We start from the raw sequence: 22,439 nt of genomic DNA, 5'->3' as shown, positions 1-22,439 counted from the left end.
CATTTGCTTTTGAATAGCACTAAATGCAGAACTCTAAAAGTAGACTTTTCAAAATGCGCAAAGAAAAAACACAAATAAATTCTATGGAGAAGGTTAATACCCCTTATAATCAAGGAAATTCAACACTAAATATATATTCCAAATCAAATTGGCAAAGGTGCCATAAATTTTAATGCCTCTTATTAGGGAGGGAGCAGAATAAGAAAACTGCATAATAATATAGATATCAATATACATTGCTACAAGTTTTCTTGAGAATGTTTGGGAATGGACTTTAGGAGACATAAAATATGCTTAAATTACTAGAGATGAGATTGAATATTTACCATTACGTTGGAACTATCCTAGATGTTTAGTCATATGGACTGGCTAAAGAAGTCTTACGTTCATTCAATAAGAACTCTACAGTCATGGTGTAGTCTTTGCAGATATAGCAGGGAACAGATGACATGCACATAATTTGATATTTACATATTTATTTTAAAGATTTATTTATACAAGATCCGGGGTACAGACCAGATGTGCGGGAGGGTGAGAGGATTCATCAGAGACAGAGCAGGGAACAGAACAGGCAGACTGACTGAAATACACTGCTGAGGGGTGCAGTGGGCCAGATAGGAGAGGTCTGCTGTGCCATGTAGGTAGCTCCCTGCCTGGCCGGAACTCGTGCTGCAGAGGCTGCAGATAGCTTCATAATGCTGTATTTAACTCCTGGCGCCACCAGGGAGGCCCTTAATCATTCTTATATCTTTTTTTAATGAAGCGTTTATGGACTGAATTCTCTCCATAAAATTCATATGTTGAAGCCCCTAGTGCCTCAGAATGTGATCTTATTTGAAGATAGGTCTTTAAGGAGGTAATTAAATAAAAATGAGGTCATTATGGTAGGTTCTAATGCAAGATAACTGGTGTTCTTATAAGAATAGGAAATTTGGCCACAAACATTTGCAAGGGGAAGATGTGAAGACACAGGGATAAGATGACCATCTGCAAATCAAGGAGAATTGCCTCACGGGAAACCAATCCCACCAACATCTTGGTCTTAGACAGCAGACCTGCAGAATTGTGAGAAAACAAATTTCCTTTGCTTCAGCCACCCAGTCTGTGGTCAATTTTTTGACCCTTTTAAGTTATTGATTTTAAAAATAATATTTTACATTTTAGATATTTTTTAAATATATATGCATTGAAATATTTTCTCCCAGTCTCCAATGTAAATTTTTAATTTTTTAATGAAAATACTTTGACATGCAGAAGATTTTAATTTGTAAAATTAGAAAGTTTTTGTTTATCCTAAAACTGATAAGATTTTCTCCTATGTTTTCCTTTGGAAATTTTCTAGATCTAGTTTAACAGATCCATCAGCTATTTTTAGCTTGGCCCCAAGGAATTTTACCTTGTTCACACACAGCATATTATTCAGACACAAGGGCCCTATGTAAATTTCTGAAATTTTTTCCGTTCCATAGCATATTTATTTCTGATTCTCCATTATAAAAATTTTAGCTTCCTTACCTTTCCCAAATTCTGATCTCAGTCTTATGGGCTCAGCTTGATCATATTACTTATGTTGAATTTCGCCTCCCACTCCCACCCCCTTGCTCCCATTCTGTGATCACCAGACAGATATCCAGGGCAGCTATTGAGCTCATCTTGCTTATTTCCTGTCTTTCAGGAAAACAGTTATGTCCTGTTTGTGGACGAACTTCTAAAAATAGAAGCTGTTTCATTTATTTTGTTCAATTTTCTCATAATTTATGATGTCAGGATGTGTCTGTTATCAACAACTACATCACAGTTGGAAGCAGAGACCAGAGTTGATATTAAGGAATGTACTTAATCTTTTCTAAAACATATGTACCATAATTTCAAGTTGTTCAGAGATGGCATTAATAAGAAGCAAAAAAAGTGCCTCCCTGGTGGCGCAGTGGGTTGAGTACAGTGATGTGACGCTGTCTTCAGCCTCTGCAGCGCAGGTTCAATTCCCAGCCCGCCAGGGAGATACCCACATGGCGCAGCAGACCTCTCCTGTCTCTCCCACTGCTCCCCTCAGCAGTGTTTAAGTCCGTCTGCCTGTTCTGCTCTCCCCTCTGTCTCTGCTGAATTCTCTCGCCCTCCCGTGCCTCTGGCCTGTACCTGTTCTTGTATAAATACATAAATCTTAAAAAAAAAAAAAAGAATCAAGAAGAATAACACACACAAAACAACCTTTATAGTCTACGTTAGTCTTCTTGGCTTTTCATTAGCAACGAACCATTTTAAAAGCAGATTTGATATCTTGTCAACTTACGGTTATTTGCTTAATAAAGTTTTATTTTTTTTTAAGATTTATTTATACAAGAACCACGGTATAGGCCAGATGTGTGGGAGGGTGAGAGGATTCACCAGAGACAGAGTGGGGAACAGAACAGGCAGACTGACTGAAGTACACTGCTGAGGGGAACAGCGGGCGAGACAGGAGAAGTCTGCTTCGCCATGTGGGATTCTCGCTGGCCGGCCAGGATCGAACTGGTGTGCAAAGGCTGCAGACAGCTTCACAGTGCGGCACTCAACCGCCTGTGCCACTAGGGAGGCCCTGCTTAATAAAGTTTTTAAAATTAATCTATTACTGTAAGATTAGGGCATAAAAACCCAAAATATATTCAAGATAGCCAGTAGAATTTGCTAACATTTGAAACTTGCTAACATTTTGGAATTTGGGATTTGGCAGATCACCTGCAGTCATATTCTTGTCATGAAAATGCTTAGGAAGTATTTTTTTTCTGACTTCCAAAATCTTTATATAAGGCAATATCAAATTGAAGTCAGATTTAAACTTTCCCCTATAATAATATTCAGAGATCTGACAAAATTTCACTATTTTTAATTGTAGAACTGTAATTTTCCTGCATGCTTTGTATGTGGTCATTTCTGTGCAAACCATTTTATATGCATCATGTTATTGTTCCATTCTCCTAAAAACTATATGGGCAAGGATTGTTGTTATTTTATTATTATTGCTATTGATTTTATTTAATCTGAAGAAACAGAAAACCCAGAATGATTAAATAGCTTTTCCAAGGTTACAAGCTCATATGATGTGCATTTGAGGACTTAATCCTGATTTCTCTCATCCAGAAATCCCATGCTCTTATTCTCACCAGTTATTTATAAGGAAAGGAACACATTTGTACACAAAGTGCTCAGTTGCCTTTCCTTTCTTATGTGTAACAATAAGATATTTCTTCTGAAGTATCAAATACACAAGCAAGACCTCCAGCAAAACCTCACTGCTTCAGGAACAAAGTTCTAGGAGGCGAATTAACTAAAGTCATGCTGTATTCTTTCCTCAGTGGGAGGGTTGTTTTTTTCTTTTTGGTTTTATCGACTTAGAAATAATCAGATTGTAATGTAATCAAGCAAGTGTTTAATAGAAAACAGGTATCGGGCCCACAGTTGAGGGGTGGTTCCAAGGACTGATCCACCAGGGTCAGAACAGAGGGGCATTTTAAAGATCAAGGAAGGTAGTGGCCTAAGTTTTAGGTCCTTCCTTTGAAGCTTTTAGGTGGCTTCACAGGAGTCTGCAGAAAGACGGCTGGAATATGGGGTCTTTTGTAGCAATAAGCAAATGGTGTTCTGCTTTCTTTCTTAATCATAGATAAGGAGAGAACAGGACGTTGCTGTTCTTTCATACTCATCAATAAGGAGAAATCAGTGAGTGAATGTTTCTTCATAGTCACCAACAGGGAGTTGAGTCAGGCTCCCGGGTCAGGCTTTTAACCTAGAAGACTAAATAAACATGGCAGGTTACAGACAAGATGGAGTCTGTAACTCAAAATAGTTTCCACAGTTAGTTTTAAATATAAATAATACTCATTAAGCTCAGGAGCTTCAAACCTTCAGCATGTCAAAGAGTTAGTGGGTATCGAACTCCTTGAAATACCCTGTCATGTGAGAAGCCTGGGTTGATAATTGAAATAGAAAGCTAGAACCACATCAGCTCTTGGGCGTGGACCATCATGTAGCCTCTGCACACTCACAGACCACTTTGTGTCTGTCAGTACAGGCTGGTGCCGTCGCTCTACATGGCCTGCAGAGACTAAGGACTTCTCTCACCTTACCCCTTACTTCCATGCCCAGCCACCTCATCCTTTCACTTGAGGAAAAATATTAAGGAGGATGTGGGGCCTTTATGATAAACAGATAAGGAATTTTATTATTTTCTACTCCAAATCCACTCAGAAAAGGAAAAAAAAAAAAAAAAGCAAGTGTTTTATTTCCTAAGTGCCTCCAAGCTTTGAAATTCAAAGCACTGGATCATTAAACATTCATATTTCCTAAACAAAAAGTGTGATTTAGCCAGTTGGATGCTGATTTTTATTGAGAGCTCAAGGTTGTATAATATATTGATATGAACTTGAATCATCTCTGATGTGTGGATTGTTCTCAACTTCGGATAAATCTTGTGAACTTGCCTAATGACTGAAACAATTCCAAAAAGGATTTATTTCATTCCACAAGAGCAACATTTTAGACCTATAAATTGGTAGCATCATAAAGAATTATTCTTCATGTATACTCTATGTCTTTAAATTACTATTTTTTGAAATACTTTTTTTTATCCTTAAAAATATCATTCTTAATATTTGTGGGATTATAATGTGCCAAATTATAAATTAGTATTTTTTTTCATTTATTTCTTCCTTGTGTTCTTTTTTTTTTTTTTCCTTTTCTTTTTCTCTTTATTGGTACTAGCTCTCTTAGTGAGTAGATAGCAAGAAGTTCTTGGAGCTTTTCATTTTTTTTTTTTAAAGATTTATTTATGCAAACAAGAACTGGCGTACTGACCAGAGGTGTGGGGAACGAGAGAATTTACCAGAGAAAGAGTAGGGAACAGAACAGGCAGACTAACAGAAATACAGCTTATGCTGTGGGCCAGACAGGAGAGGTCTGCTGCATCATGTGGGTAGCTCCCTGGCCATCTAGGTATCGAACTCATGCTAAAGAGGCTGCAGATAGCTTCACAGTGCTGTGCTTAACCCCTTGCACCACCAGGGAGGTCCCTCCTGGAGCTTTTCTATAAGGTAAGTGAGAGTCATACATTTCAAAAATTTATTCCTTGTCCTAATCAATGTCCACTGAGCTAAGTGTTGCAATTGATAGAGAAATTTTATTTTCTCTATTCTTTTCATTGCTTGGCATAGAAATCTTCCAATATAATGTTTTCATATTTGGTTCTTAACATTTGCCAGAGCCATCTTTTGGGGGGAAAAGTTTAATTAGGTAAAGAGAATAATTTTGTTGACATAATCAAGTAATTATCAACAGTGTGGGTGGGTAGGTAGGAGGGACTGAGCCCACTTTGTTCATCTCTGTGTTGTCACTGAAAGTGCTGATTCTGGCTCACAGCAGACACCCAATTAATATTTTTTGAATGAAAAGGAAATGAAATTGTAAAATATCAAAAAAGGTTTTTTCTATAAGCTGGCAGAAACTTGAATATGCTTACATGCTGATTGATGAGAAAGTTCTCAGTAAGGGAGGAAAGTTCTTATTAAGGACCTCAATTCAGGAGGGAAAAAAGAAGAGATAGATTAATAGTGTATGGTTTCTGAAAATCAGGAATTTAATAGGATGAAAGGACCAGAACAGTTGACTCTGAGGACACTCCTTGACACAATCTATGACTCAGTTTCAGATTAGGGATTTTTCTTGCAAATTACATGTTCTTCCTGATTCTGATTAGTCTCTTTCTAATATATGTGGGCAGCTCCACCTTAAGCCAGCCCTATCCTACCACATGGCTTATACAGCTCTTTTATTAAACATTGAGGCTGAGTGGAGAAAATTATGCATGTTTCCTCATCCTTTGTTATATCTTTTTCTCTCTTTTTCTCACTTATCATAGCAACACATGACACATGTTTTCTTATCTCTTACCCAGGGCTTTCTATTCATTTCAGTCCCTTTTTCCTCAGTATCCTTAACACATAGTTTGTGAAGGAGGCAGGACTAACACCTAATGTCTCACCAACTCTATTGTTCAGACAGGACATTTTTAATATGACTATCTCCATGAGACTTGTTTTCCACAGGGGGAAATTTATTCTCTCATATCAGTGGCAAAAGAATTGAGCTGTCTTCAGCAGACATAACTTGATACAAAGTTTATCTGTCATATTAAAGCCACATAATGCCAAGGAATTTTAAAAATGACTTAGAAATTGCTAATTTGGTAATCTTTTCTTGAGCCCCCAAGTTTGGGGAGCTGCATCTCTGCCTCTCTCCTACATAGCATTTGTGATACTGAACGTAAATGGTTTATCTGGCTACAATCAGGATATTTCCTTGGGAAGATGCCATCTTGGACACTAATCGACCTCTGCTCTAGCGAAAGCCTTGGTTTGTAGAAGATGGTCAACATTAATAGGATTCAATAAGCCAATTAAAAATTCTGAATGCAACAGCTTGACATATTTAAGTTTTCATTTCCTTTGCAAATGAATGTTCTGTTAGTTTTCACTGATGTGTTATTTAAACACAGAAAGACCATGTTATGGTTAATGGCAAAATAAATTTAAATGTTTACTGAGAAGCAGTTTTAGAAGTGGTGCAATGCACAGGCTTTGGGTCACACTACCTGGACTTGACCCCTGAATCTACCATTGAGTACCTCTTTAACCCTGGACAAGTAGCTAAAAACCTCTATGCCTTTAGTTTCATCATCTCTAAGAGAAATGACCATAAATTTTGGAGAGTTGCTTGAAACAAATTAGTAAAAACATCTGTTATGCAATAAAAAATGTATGCCTGTGGTGTTGATGATGATGATTTCATTGCTGATATAATGGGAATTTTACTGAGACATTTTCCCAAAATACTTAGTATTGAAGCTGTGCTTTCTATTATCCAAATGGATAAATAAAATTTTTCTATATATGAACTAGAAAAAGGTCACCAGTGTGTATTTCTACTTCACATATGAGAGGTTAAAAAAAATAGATTTATAAATTGAATAAGATCAAGCATTTTTTTAATTGAAACATTTAATAATTACCTTTACATTTAGGACTTACTACTGGTCAGAGGACTTGATTTTCCCTCCGTCCCACACCCATATAGCATGGGTAATTTGAACACATGCACTTCTAATCAAATGATTTATTACTGCACACTTTTTAACTATGAGAAGCTTGACCTTTCAGATAGAGCAGTCATACACATTTATATTGCAGTTCAAGTAGAAGTTTTTGAAATAAAATTCCTTATGTGCAAGTTGTAATGACTCAAATAAAAATTACCCATACTCTTTGAAATGCATGAGACTATTTACTGAATTATGTTATGTTTTCATGCCAAAGAATTGTGCAAAGGTTAATTTTTAGATAACTTGCCCTAAGCAAATATGTCACTCAGTATTTATTTCATTTGACCAAAATACTAACCATGTTGAAAGAACTATAAAGAAAAGACATATACTCAAGATCCTAAATTTCAGATACAAAAGTTCTATTTCATAGTAATTGTGGCATAAAGTAGAAATAGACATGGACTTAAAAATTATAAATTCTGGATTTGTATCCCTGTCTTTTTGCTTGCTCACCATTTGGTCTTACTGCCTCTGAGCATTTATGCATTGACATGGGATTCCTGAATGTTTACTCGTTAGACATTGTGTTAGAACGGAAAGCACAGGGGAAGAATTGCCATTGGTGGGAAGAATGTAGAAGACTTGAGTGAGTTATCTGCTGCAGCTTGAAGATAGTGGCGTACCAGACAGTGCCCCTTAGACAGAGAGGGTCAGGATATACTCACTCACTCACTCATTCACTCAGTCACTCTCTCACAACTCACTCTCACTCATTAATTAATTCAACTTTGATTGTTCTAATCATTGGAGGTAGTATATTGAATCCAATAGACAAAAGTCAGTATGTATGTGTGTGTATTCATATATATATATATGAATACAATACAATGCCAGGTAAGTGCTGCAAAGAAATAGCAGGTTGAGAGTACATGGTAAGGTGATTCCTGTTTTAGATGATGATGTTTAAGAGAACTGAATGAAGTTAGGGAGGAGACCATGGAAACATACTCTAGGTTGCAGGATCCACATATATTGCAGCTACTGAGACTGGAGGGTGCTGAGTGGGCTTTGATGTCTATGGAGCCAGTGCACCATAGGTAGAAAAGAGTTGTAGAAGATAAATTTGGAGATAAAGACAGGGCCTGGTTTGTGCAGGCTTTGGTTGATTTTATTTTACCTGTGATGAGAACCCCTGGAAATTCTTCAGTGGACCAGTGAACATGATCTAATTTCATTTTGATCATGTCACTGTTTTGAAAATATACTGCTAAAGGCAAGGATGGAAATCAGGAACCAGTTAGGAGGTTTTTGCCGACATATAGGCAAAAGACGTGGAGGAGTTGGCAAGGATGATAACTGTGGATGTGGTTAGAAGATATAGTCATATCATGATTTTTAAAAAAAAATACTAATGTAAAAAACAGGGTAAGGTGAAAGAAGTTGGTCTTTGAACGTCTGTGGAGTCTGAATTTTGACTTATGCAATATAGGAGATGAAGATAGAGAATGGGTATTTGAGCTTCAGAAACCCATGTGGGAGGGTAAGCAGGGAGGTGGCATGAACACATCTGTATTTTAGCCAATCAGCCTGGTGACACTGAATTGGTATGGTTGGAGGCTGTTTTCACTGATCAGATATCTGTGTGCTGTTCTGAATTTTCTAGCAATGCAAGAAATTTTAGTCAGGTTGTGCCTTAGTCAGGTTGTGCCTCCCTCTGTCAATGGGAGGAAGTAGTCTGCATAATCCTCTAATGCTCTGTTTAATACTGATCTTGGGAGCATGTGTTGAGATGGTGGCCTTACTCTGCAAATAAACTGGAACTGTGTTCCCGTTTGCAGACCCACTGCTCTGAGTGGCTGTGCTACCGACAGCCGGTCTGTAGTTGTAATTGTGAGCTACTGGTAAAAATTGGTTATTGAAGGCAACTATGCATTTTAAGTTTCTTTTATCCTCCTAGAAAAGCTGCAGATTACTCAATTCTAATAGCTGGAACATGATTGTTGGCAGGGATGTCCGTCTGGAGCCTGTTGCAGTAATTCAGCTGAGAGATGGTGCATGCCTAAACCAAGTCAGTGGTGTCACATGGATGCAGCGGGGAGACAGATTTCTTACCCACAAATAGGGGAAGGCCCAATTCCATGTTTGTTAGAAAGATTAAATTGGAATGTGAAAATAAATGGAAACTTAAAACTGTGAATCTTAGATGGCTTGTTTTTCCATAGTTAATGACAGTTGTCAGCCTCAGTCACCCAACCTCTTCAACTAAATGTTCAGTCTTAACCTGTCAGGTTAGGCTCTACCTGACAGCAACCCTGAAGGTCTTTTTTCATCACATGCTTATTATAGTTGACATTTCTGCCACAGTGATGTACCCAGTAGAATCCACTTGGTATGGCTTTATCCCATACATGTCAGACTTTGGCAGTAATGGTGTGTTGTAAAGGTGAACATTTGGTGTCAGGTGTTATTAGCAAGGAATGAAACAGAGCAGTGTGGGAGATGGAGAAGAAATTAGTAATATATCATGCAGTGTTTCATGGGGGACATCATGTTTCCTGGGGTATCGTCTTCCAAGGGTTATGATCTTCCTGGGGTATGATCTTAGAAAGAGGAGGATAACTTGATCAACTCAGGAATGAAAATCTTTGAAATATATTAAACCAATACCATTTCTGTTAACCAAACAGCTTTGCACAAATTCCATTCATCATAGGTGATTAAGTTTAAAATTTTTTAAAGATTTATTTATTTATACATACAAGAGCTGGGGTACAGGCCACAGATGCGGGGGTAGGAGGGTGAAAGGATCCACCAGAGACAGAATGGGGAACAGAACAGGCAGACTGACTGAAATACACTGCTGAGGGGAGCAGGGGCGAGACAGCAGAGGTCTGCTTCACCATGTGGGTTGCTCCCTGGCCGGCCGGGGATCTAACTAGTGCTGCAGAGGCTGCGGATACCTTCATAGTGTGGTGCTTAACCCCTTGCACCACCAGGGAGGCTCAAAGTGTAGTTTTTTAGCTAGTTTCTAATGAGTAAGCTGAAGATAGAAAGTTTCACTGTAGTATAGTACTCAGCTTCTACAAATCTTAGCTCCCAGGAATCATTACTAGAGTAATATATTCTACTTTTAAAGTTTCTGACAAATTATATTAGATCCTCATACATAATCACATGGATTTGATTCTGTAATTTGATAATAATGTGATTGTCCTACACATGATAATATGTTGGTGATTATTCTTTAAAGATTCAATTCTGTTTAAATAAAAGATGGGGTATTATCTTTAAAAGAAGTCACTAAAGTGCTCTATCAAGTGCAAAATGCATCTTGTAGTACATCCGTTAAGCTTAGATCAGTTAATTTATTGCTGTAAGCAATGCACAATGTTCTAGGAAATGCACAATTCATGGGAAATATGTTTTCTTGTCTACAATACATTTACACTTTATGTAGAGAAACTAAATGTACAAAACTGAAGTGAAGTGCAATAAAAATTTGGAATTAATGCAAACTTGTTAGGTTAACAGAAATGGCATTGGTTTAATAGGTTTCAAAGGTTTTAATTCCTGAGTTGACCAATCACATTAAGGGAAGGTGATAATACCGACAGAAGGTGTGGTGTGCCAAGAACAACGAAGACTTTCTACACCCTCCTGAACTGCCAGAACATAACTGTGTTTGAATGCACTGACTTTAAGTTCCAGTCTGTCCTATTGATTATTCCTCCTGTCTTTTGGTTTGCTAATCTGTCTCTTCATCTCCTAGCCCCTGCTCTATTTCAGGTCCTCATCATTTCCTTCTCTCACCAAGATAATGTCCAGCCTGGTAGCTTGTTTACCTATTTTAAGTCACTTTTGCATTCTAATACAACATGTTTAAACTTGTAAGCATTTTCAATAGCATTTTATCTCAATTTATCAAGCATTGACTTAAAACTCAATTAGATAATGTCATTTTAAAACCCACAAAGCAAAACCAAAACCAAACAGAACAAAAATAACACCAAAAACCATAGTGGCAGGAGAATACAGAGATTGTGTGTCTGAAAAGCTGACAGTCTTGGCTAGCGAAAGCAGTGGGACCCTGCCAACTTCATACACTGTCCTTCAACTTGCTCTCGCCTGCCTAGATTAATTTTGGCGGAATTCAACATTGACCTCACGACCTAGCACTTCTACCCTGTGCTTCCCTAGGTAGGCATTATCTCTCATGGCTAGGCCTTCTCTACAACAGTCTGTGACACTGATATCGTGCCAACAGTTTTCAGTCATGTTAAAATGGACTCCTCATTTGCTGGTCTTTGTTAGTATCCTGGGGTTGGGACAACAGTCCCTCATATCCTCCAAATAGCTGCACCTGTTTCCTCCTGCCTACTATAGTGATTGTAAAATGATTTTCTACAGAGATCTGCAAAATGTTCCTAGGTTTTTAGTAAACAAAAAGGGTTCTAAGAACAAACAATGGTGTCTTTACTGCAAGGCTTTTCAGCACTTTTGATATGCTAATATGCATTGTGATATGCTAGTATGAGTAGGGACTCTCCTTGAAGGAGAACTAATATAAAACTTATTTGATTCAGGAACAGTGTTTAGAGAAACATCTGTTACCATCATAGAGAATTATAGTGTTCCAACAGAATACAGTTTGCAAATTTTGTATTGCTTCATCAAATCAAATTGTTTATAACTTGACCAACACATCTTGCCTTCTCTAGTCATACTTTTACCATCTCACTCATATATTTTTCAAACTTCCCTGTTTTTAAACCCTGAAGGTCATCTGAATTAGTTTAGTGTATAATTCCAGCCAAAAAAAGAACAAAGAATTTGTTCTAGAGTCTTGTTTTATACATTATGTCCATTCAGGTGAATGTAAGAAGGTATCTGGCAAGAGTAATAGTCTATACTGGGAAGAACTGACATGATTTCTTTTAGACTTCACATCAGACAGTCTGAGGGAATATATTCCTCCTTTTTTCTATGTGTAGGTGCTTGCAATGTGAGATGACAGGGCATGTAAACAGTGACAAATAATAATTGAATCCTTGATCTTCATTAGGGAGTGAGTGCTCATGCAGGTGATCCTCAGAAGCCTGCAGAGCTTTCTCATGATGGAGGAAGGGCCACAGAAGAAGGACTTGGAATGAGGTGGAGTGACCCAGAGTGTCCTGTTTGCCTGGGACACACCCCCCCCGCCCTTGCTCCTATAGTCATAGAAAAACTAATAAATAGTATCCTCTCATAAAGGTGCTTGTTTGAATGATTAATTCTAAAGGCTCATCAGTGATGATGAGGCTAACCTAGGATTATAATGTAGAGCAGCTTCAGTATAAAAGTAATGTGAACCTGTTTAGTTTTGACATTATAACTCATTCACAGCGTTTTGCCAAATGATCAGGCTTGTTATTGTTTTGATATTTTGTACGATTTCTGATACATTATTTGGAGCATTTTAAAGGAATATGAGAAAATTCATAAATTATACCTGAGCATAGAATTTTACAACCAAATGTCTTCAAGTATTAGTTAAAAATTTTTAAATCTGTATGTAAAAATTACACATCTCTGTCTCTTCCATAGTGTTTAGCTTTGTGTTTGCAATAGTAGGCACATAAAATATGTGTACTTGACATATTAATGAATATTCTGAATAATGGTCTGTGCAGAAAAAGCCTAATTATATTTATAAGATGGTTAAAAACACCATTTTTGAAAGTTTTGACAGCATGCATACAATTAAATGACTTCAATGCTCACAGAAACTAGTTTTGTCGATTTACCAAACAAGATGGAGTCCAGATCAACTGTTGTAATTTTTTCCTGTTAGTCCACAACTTTTGTCTGTAACAACACACTTTGGTGAAGAATATTCTAGTTATTCTTGAGGATTATGAAGGAAACAGATGATATTGGCCCTGCCTTAAAGAGCTTAAAAATAAATTTATTCAAGGATTATTTTGCCTTTCCCTTTATGAATTCTTTGCTATGCATTACATGAAATTTTAATAGGTAGTTTGGTATGATCATTTGTGCAGCGTGCAGGCAGTTGGAGAGAGAGAGAGTCAGGAGAATCTCTGCTGTGCTCATACAGCCAGCAGAGCTTCTCCTTTATAACCAGATTAAATTAACTTTTATTTATTCACTCACTGGAAAAATCTTTGACTGTAGATTCTTCCTTTCAGTAGCTCAGGGTCAAAGTAGGGAAGTGGTAAATTAACCTATAGAGAATATATAAAATAGTGTGTCTTGCAGATAGAAACTTTTGAACATTTTGCAGATCCCATGGGTCCTCTTAAAGTTCTCTGTCCTTACAGGTAATGTGTATTCTCTGAATACTTTTTAAGGAGGGAAATGAAAATCACAAAATTTTAGGATTTTAGGAGATGTTGCCTGATGGCTGTGTGCCAGTTGTATCATAACAGACAGGAAATTAGGAGAATAGTTAGGAAGCTATTGTGCTAACCTACGTCTGAGATGCTAATAGAAAGGAAGTATCAATGTAAGAGATCTGAAGGAAGAACTGAACATTTCTAGGAACTGAAATCATAAATGGACTGTACATAGAGAGGAGCCAACAATGACCTTGAGAGGAGCATGATCCCTTGGTCAGAATATCTGCCTGAGAATATGCCAGCATTTCACTGCTGAAAGTGGTAATTGTCTGTGTTTCCATCATGTAAAGGGTCTAGAGATAATACAGCTAGATCTCAGGGTAATTACCTGTTCCTATTGGTTCAAAGATTGCTGAGAAAAGGTACTTATTTGTTCCTGAGTTCACTGGGCTAGACCTAATATTTAAATAACTAGAAGGAAGAGCCCAACTGAAAAAGGAATGGCCTGTACAGAATGCTGGGAGACCATCTAAATTAGACTGATGGGAGATCAATTAATGCAATGATCCAACTATCTACAGGTCAAGGGTGTTGATGGGGAGACTAAAAATGCTAGATTTGCATTACTCATGTTCCCTGTGTATTTTACTTTCTAAAATCTTCCAACTCTAAGTGTGTACCCAATTTTCTACAATATTTAATTTTCTCAAAGTAAAAAATGTCTAATTCATTTTTATGTGTATCAAAGTATCTACTATCATATATTATAGTTCAGCTTAAGTGACAAACAAAAATTTTCCTTTTATGTTACAGAGATAGTAAATTTTCTTCTTTACTATATTAAATAACTGCTTTGATTATGTGGTAACCATAGCAGACTCATAAATAATTCCTCTGCCCTCTCCCCACACTAACAGATACATACCATCTTACAAAAAGTAGAACTATGTAACCTGTCTTCTTTGAACAAAAATCTCTTCTGATTCATGCCTAGAGATCCCTGTCATCATCCTAATGTTTTCTGTTGTATCGTTTTGTCTTCCTGTGTACCACCCAACCATTATATTTGAACATTTCACTTCTTCCCTCACATTGCAAACAACACTCAGTGAACATTTTTGTGTACTTATTTTATAATGCCTTACTGTAACTTCCAAGAAATAGGAGGAGTCCAACTAAAGGTGGAAGTAGATTCAACATAAATTTAAAGAAATTCAAAACTATAAAGCAAGGCATATAATTACTGCTTTACAGAGTGATGTATTGATATGTTTGATAGATAAATAGGAGATATTCCTTGGCCTGAGATAATCAGAAAAGGTTTCATGAAAGAAATAATAAGCCCTGAAGAGTGAATGGAATTTAGGACAGAAGAAAGTAAGGGACGGTCTCACTCATAGCAGGAATCTAGAAAACTTAAATAAGGGACCAGGAAAATGAATATAAGAAAGTGAAAATCAAAATCAACAAAAAACTATGAACCAGAGACACTTTTTGGGGGGTGGGGGGCGGGAGGGGAAGGATTGGGGTCAGAATGGGGCGTTTGCAATTGTATGGGGGAATATAAAAATAAAATTTAATATTTAAAAAAAAAAAAAAAAGTAAGGGAGTGTTTTCACAGAGAAATTAACTATCAGTTATCTATTACTGTGTAAGAAACCACTCCAAAACAGTGACAATACAAGAAGGAGTCATTACTTGTCATGATTCGAATTGGTTAACTGAGGAAGTAGTTCTGTTTCTCTTGCTTAGGCTCCCTCAAGCAACTACATTTAGTTGGTGCCTGAGCTTTGCATCACCTACTATATACTTATATCTTATTTTCCTTTTGTTATTTGTATTGAACTGGAGTTTTAGGTTTTGTAAATGCTACTATGAATTTTTTTAATTGAGGTAACATTGGTTTACATTGTTGCTGGTGTTTTAGAGATACAGGATTATGATTTTTGAAAAAAATGTCAAAATTAAAGCATCTCCTTTCCCTCTGGCATGCCTGAGGGCTTGTGTGTCACCAGCAGCCTCTGCCTACATGCCCTTTTATTTTCCAACTCCCTCATGTCTCCTTTTCCTTTGTTTCTTTTAAGCTGGCTTTAGGATTCCTACAAAACATGGAGAAGAGGATTATGTATCAAAACTGACATATTTAGCTGTGCCCTCATTTGAGATTGTGTTTAGCACCGAAGACAGCTCCCATCCAAAGTATTTTTAACTGATTTGTCTTTGTATTACTGGGCAACTATATACAACCAGGACTATGTTCCTACCAGAAGGAGGCTCTGAAAAATAATAGGTATATAACTGGTAGGGAAAAGATGGATGCTCAGAGAGAGCTTGGGCAAAGATAACAAACAATTGTAATCATTTCTTGATTCTAGTTGTCTGATGGTGATATATTTTGGGAACTTTATTTGACTCATAAATGACTGAAATGATGAGGTCAGGATTCATTGTCATTGTTCCCCTTAATTTAGAGGTATTGTTCTATATTGCCCATTATCTATCAAAGTTACAAAAACTTTATAGCTATAGAAGTAAGGTGACTACACTAATTTTATTAGTAGTCTAAATGAGTTGTGTTGAATTAGAGAGAGGATTCATTAGAAATGAATTGGTTACTCAGTCTAAGGAAATGCTTAGTTGCTAGAATTTTTAAAAAGAAGAGAATTGGAAAAAGAAAATACATAATACATAAAGACTATGATGGAGGTAAAGTGGAGATCAAGTTATGTGGATCTGCTAGGCTTAAAGGGCTGCTTTAAGTCGCCGTTCTGCCTATGCAGTTTGCCTGTTCCAGATTCTTATCAGAAATCTAAGGTTTGGAATTTAGCTCAAAGAAAGTTGCATTTCCACATTATAGTTGCTACCTGGCTAATTAATTTTAATAAGAAATTTAACTTTTCATGGGCCCAATAAGCAATTTAGAAGTTTTTACTCAACCAAAGTTTAGAAGCGAATGTCTGCTTAGGTTATCTAGGGTTTTTGGGGAAATGAGTCTGAGGATCTAGATTAGTTTTCTGGCCCATGTTTGAAGGTCGAAATCAAGCTTCTGACCCCCACTCGTGGTTCCCATCTTACTAACAAGGCATTCTGTTGATTGGTCTCTGGGATGCAAAGTTACATATCAGTCTCCCCAGCGTTCCTGGTCTTGCTTCCTGAGTATACTCATTGTCCCAGCGAATTAATTAAGCATCCTGCTCTCCTTTAACTTGAGAGGGTTTGCAGGGTCTGGTAGTTTGCATTCTTTAAGTTTAGGTAATTGATTGACTGGGCCAAAGGACTTTGTACTGAAAGGCCAAAGTGGATAGCCAGAATGGCAGTTTAAGCAGCCCTCTAAGCCTAGCAGACCCACCAAGTTATTTTGATCCTTTAGATGTTTTTGTTACTTGTTTTAACTTTTTAGGAATATTTGGAATGAATATGCTTTCTGCAGCTTTCCATTCCTTTTCTTTCCATCATTGATGTTACATTAGTAATTGTTTAACATGTCTATGTTTAGTTTTTTTTTTTTAAAGATTTATTTTTATTTATACAAGTGCAGGCCAGATGCGCGGGAGGGTGAGAGGATTCACCAGAGACAGAGCAGGAAACAAAACAGGTAGACTGACGAAACACACACTGCTGAGTGCTGAGAGGAGTAGCGAGCGAGACCGGAGAGTTCTGCCACACCATGTGGGATTCTCGCCCGCCGGCGGGGATCGAACTCGCGCTGCAGAGGCTGTGAACAGCTTCACAGTGAAATGCTCAACCACCTGCACCACCAGGGAGGCCCATGTTTAATTTTCTAAAATTAAGTGATTCTTTAGGGCATCTAGATATGATTATATGGTACAATGATATAGGTATGATATTAATAATCTTTGTCATATAATTGTTGAGATAATGTTGATGTAGTCATTTGTTATGTTATTCAGGGGATCAGTTATGAGCTGGTGGAATTTATCTAATGTTATGCAATAATTTGATAAGTTCTGTAAATGGCCTCTTTCGTGTGCTAAGTCATCTTACTAGTTGAGAGTTAAATCAGATAAAGATTCAGTCAACTCATATCACCTGGAATTCCTTGTTCAAAATTGCAACATTCATGAGATAGATACTATATTAAATAATTTTTATATATAGTACTTAAAGTAATTAATGAGATTAGTTTCTAATAGGATGATTGACTAGTACCTGATTTAGCTCAGGTACTAGATGGAATAATGGCATGGATTAAGTGAAGCCTGAGAAAGAGAAAATATCTGACTCTTTCGTAGATGTGTAATGGCAGCTTACATATCAGGGTCTCCACAAAAAAGCAAGGAAACCAGGAGCTACCATGAGAAAGCTGGCAGGAGAGTAAGACTTTGAAACTGAAGGCTTCTGAAGATCAATCTCTTCACATTGTCCTAGGGCTAATGGGAATTATTTCAAATGTTTAAAATGTCTGTATGCTACATATGCAATCATAGATTGATGGAAATTTTTTCTCTTTACACCTTAATTATCATTGTTAAGTGTGGACTTCAGTGAATATAAATAGAAATGGAAATGGTGGTTGAACCACCTACATGATCTTAAAGGTTACCAGAAATGTGTTGCAACATCAATATTTTAAATTGCTCAATCTAAGGAAATGCTTAGTTGCCAGGATTTATAAAAAGAAGAGAATTGGGAAAAGAAAATGCTGAACTATCATCATGAACAGGCACAAAAAGCCTAAAGAATACAAATCATTTATAAAGAAGTGAATTGTGCAGCTTGAACTGAGGAGCAAACAAAATGAAGTGACTAGAGAATTTAATTTCTTCAGAGAGTTGGATACCATCATCCTATCTGCTTACGTAGCTTTTAGGAGCAGCTTTTATGTATGAACACTGAGATACAATTAATTAGCTAACCACAGATTTTTGTTTGACTCTGAAAATTGTTTAACCTCATTTATTTGTGGACTTTGTAAATTATCAAAAGGAACCTTCTTTAAAAGAATGAAATTTGGGAGAATTAAAGACTAGTGTTTTCTATAGGAAGTAGTGAGACTACTTGAGAGCAGGGATTATGGCTGTTGCTTTAATCACATATCTACTGGCCAGTGAAGTGGTTGGCATATAATGTGTTCGATAAGCATCTACTGAATTCAGCAGTGCTTGAATGAAAAATGAGATTTGTGACTAATTATATACCATTATCAATATTCTAAACTGTTTTTTGCATAGAAAAATTAAACATTTATTTGTAGCTTTAATGTTTATATTTTTAATAGTTTTTTCCAATTTTAAAATATGAAATATATCATTAAAAAAGCTTTTTTCCAAGATGTGCTATTGGACTCTGATGTGCATCATAAGGGCTCACCACCCTCCTCCCCCAGGTACCTTGAGCATTTGAAAGTAAATCTGTTTAATTATGGTTTATATTGTTATAGTTGCATAACTTATCAACCTTAGTGCTTTAGAAAAAAAGACAGCCATTTATTTTACTCATTTGTCACTTAGTGCTAAGAGGGCTTGACTTATTCCTAATCAATTTGTTGTCATATGAAGTGACTTGAACAGGTCTGAAGTATATACTTCTCAATTGACTCAGCCACATACACAGATGATGAGCTTATGTAAAACTATGTGCTGTACACCGTAGATTGTGGGGCATTTTCTTTCATATCTTAGCTGTTAATAAGAATACAAGCAGAAAGGTAAGTGATGGTTAACCACTGGCATCACATTAAGTCTTACCAAAAAGTCTCCTCATACTGATATTTCAACTTGCTGAGTCAAAGACTAATGCTTGACTGGGAAATTGGCCAAGGCTTTTTTTGGACAGTAGCCTTGATTCCTCCATATGGGGCCTCTCTGGAAGCATGCCTGCAGCACCTCACAACATGGACACTGGATTCCAAAGTAATTGTTCCAGTGGTGAGGAATAGCCAGTTTCTAGATCTTTCATGTCTTAGGTCAGGCACTGGTATATGATTGCAGCTGCCATATTTTATTGGTCAAGCAGTAATAGACTATGCCTACATTCTAGAGAAAGGGAGACAGAAACTTTTCAATGGAAGGATGTCAGAAAATCTGATGCCATCACTTATCTACTCTAATTATCTTCACAGTAATCCCTTTGCGTGGGTTTCCCTGGTGGTGCAAGGGGTTAAGATGCTGCCTAAGAAGCTATTCTCAGCCACTGCACCACAAATTCAATCCCCAGCCAGGGAGCTGACCCACAAGGCGCAGCAGACCTCTCCTGACTTGCCCGCTGCTCCCCTCAGCAGTGTCTTTCAGTCAATCTGCCTGTTCTGCTCTCTGCTTCCCACTTTGTCTCTGGTGACAAAAATAAGACTTCTTTATGTAAGATATTTGCTGGTGTGTATGCCAGAATAACCAAGTTTTTAAATATGATAATTTTGCAAAATTATCTTGTCCTAAGTTCACTCAAGGCTAAAAGGCTTCAAAAGAGCATGTAAAATGGGACTTACCAAGTTTTAATGAATTAGTGCAATTACTTGTAAAGTAGACATATTTACAATAAGGCATCCCATTCAAAATAGTTTCTTTGTAAAAAAATACAAATATATGAATACATACATGTGGTAACATTTCATAAAACTACACCAAAAAAATGAGTGCATATAAAATTATGGGGCAATATGAATAAGTCTATACTTTGGTTAATTGTTTTCTGCCATTCCCTGGTTTTGATAAATAACCATAATTGTGTAACATTTCACCATTGAGAGAAGCTGCATGTAGAAATATGTGAATCTTTTATATTAATTTTGTGACTTATTTCAAAGTTTAATAAGAGCTCCTTCAAATGTTTAATATATATATTAGAGCTCTTTCAAATATATACATATGTGTATATATACATATATATATGTATATATATGTATATATACACACATTAAATAATCTCTTATGTCCTTGTTTAATTCTACCAAGCATAGAACACCACACTTACATGAAAATGGGCAACAGAGGTGGGTATGGTTGTAATATATGTCAAACAATGGGGTGTCAATTATCAATATATTCTTCATTTATTAAGGCTGCAAAGTTTTAGCACATTGGCAATTTTCTTGCTATTTTAGTGCGTGAGCTTTAATATGAGCAGCATGTGTGCATATATATATATATATATATAATGAAAAAGATGAAATGTTTGTGGTAATTCGTTAAACTGAAAGGCAGTAGTAAGACACTTCTGCAAATATAGCACTTGCAAACATTTTAAGGAGCCAAAAGTTAAACATGTGAAAATAATAGTTCATGCTGTAACTTTTATTATAGCTTGTAGGAGCTAGGAACTATTAAACATGATTGTTGCATTATTTTATTGATCCCTAAAATAATCATTTATTTTAAAAGCAAAAATTCTTACTTCCCTTTTCTGAAAATGTAAAATTCCTTATTTAATTCCTGATTCTTGTATCATTAATTTGTTCATGTTTTTTCTGTTTTAAATACCATTAATAGTGGAATAGAGATACTGTGTCTGTTATTATCTCTATTTTCAGCTTTGTTTTTAAATATAAATATTCAAAGATTTGAAAGCCTGGTTGTGAAATGTCAGCACAAAGCCTCCCTACTCAGTTTTAACAAAATGTCAACTATCTTAAAAACTGTCCTTCATTGGCATCAAAAATCCCTAAATAATAGGAAGAAAACTGAGTAAATGCTTATAAAGTAATAGCTATCTGTTGTGAAATTATAATTTGTTGTACTCAGAGAACAATTGTTCTTAAAAATTTGTAAATGATTTTCTGAAAGTAGATTCAGAATCTTAAGATGCCTCACCAGCTTGATTTTATACCATTTCTATCAAATGGGATTTGGTTGATGAAATTGCAAAATGAAGCAACCTATCTTTGTGGATGGGGGGGTCATTTTTCAAAGGCTTGCAGGATGTAGAATGCAAGTGATCGTTGTCTTATTTGTCTTAATAATTATCTTGATCGATGTTGCATCTGATATTTTACTTTTTGGATCATTGTCTTAATAATTATCTTGATCATTGTCATATCTGATATTTTACTTTTTGGATAAATTCTTAATGGAATGTGTGTGGCTACTAAACATTGTGTTTACCAAATTTTAAGGGGATTAGTGTTCTGCCCCCCCTTCAAAAGAGCTTACTGTTAAAGAAATGGAATCAAAGAGACAGGGTAGGTTAGGGGTGTTGTATGACTAAAGTTGGCGGTGTGAACAGTTTGGGCTGAACTCATTGTTTTTGCTTGTTTTGGGGTAATGTTGATTTGCATACTAAGAGGCACAGGATAAAACTTTTGTAGGGTCAGGTCAACATTAGTAGACTGACCAGGTCTGGAAAGGGAAGAGTTGGTAAATACAGGATGAGGAAGAGGGATGGCACTTCAGAGGCATAAAAAACCCTTTCCCATTTGTAGGAAACAATGGTCTGCACCATTGTTTGTTTTTACATTGTGGTTTTACTTTTAGTTAAAATAGTGGAATCAAAAAGCTTCCAGCACTGGGAAACTGGAATTTTCAGGCACTCCTTTAGTTTTATTTAGCTGTTAATTCCAGTCCTGTTCATTTTCAAAACTTTCTAAAAATGCATACTTTAATTTGTCTCTACTCCATACATTTCTGATGTTCTGTCAAAAATATTTATAAGCAGGGAAGTATTCCAACAGCTGGATGGAGCAAGTAGTGAGGGAGCATATACATTTCTAAACTGGATCATCAATCCCAGGAATATTTAAAGTCATTAGGCTTCATTCAGGAGGACAAGGCTGAAGGATGACTTTAGTCATCAGGATAGACTCTCTTAAGTAAATTACAACTTTGGATCATTTAATTCCTCATGAAAGCTGTTAACCCCCGACTATTTTGTCACCTTAATAAGAGTGGTTCCTGCTCATAAAATCATGTTTATCATATTGAAGGTAACACTTACAGAGTGGATCCCAAATTCCAGTCACTCTTCTCAGGGGTTGAAATGCACTTACTCCTAAAAGTTGATAGATATCTTGGTCGACTGACTCACTGATTTGGCTAATATTCATATTATTTTTCTCAATTGGGATATTTGTTTTATTTTTATCA

At 36.4% G+C, this 22,439-nt stretch overlaps 1 protein-coding gene across 1 annotated transcript in view; it reads left to right on the top strand.

The window, feature by feature from the left end:
- KCNH5 (potassium voltage-gated channel subfamily H member 5) overlaps positions 1-22,439 on the top strand; it is a 234,971-nt gene that overhangs the window by 138,388 nt on the left and 74,144 nt on the right. The gene's annotated exons all lie outside the window — the stretch shown is intronic.

This window comes from Talpa occidentalis, unplaced genomic scaffold, assembly GCF_014898055.3.
Source record: "Talpa occidentalis isolate TD23 unplaced genomic scaffold, MPIMG_talOcc4v2.1 talOcc4.11, whole genome shotgun sequence".
NCBI lineage: Eukaryota > Metazoa > Chordata > Mammalia > Eulipotyphla > Talpidae > Talpa > Talpa occidentalis.
Note: the sequence above shows the minus strand (reverse complement) of the source record. Positions and strands in the feature narration are given on the sequence as shown.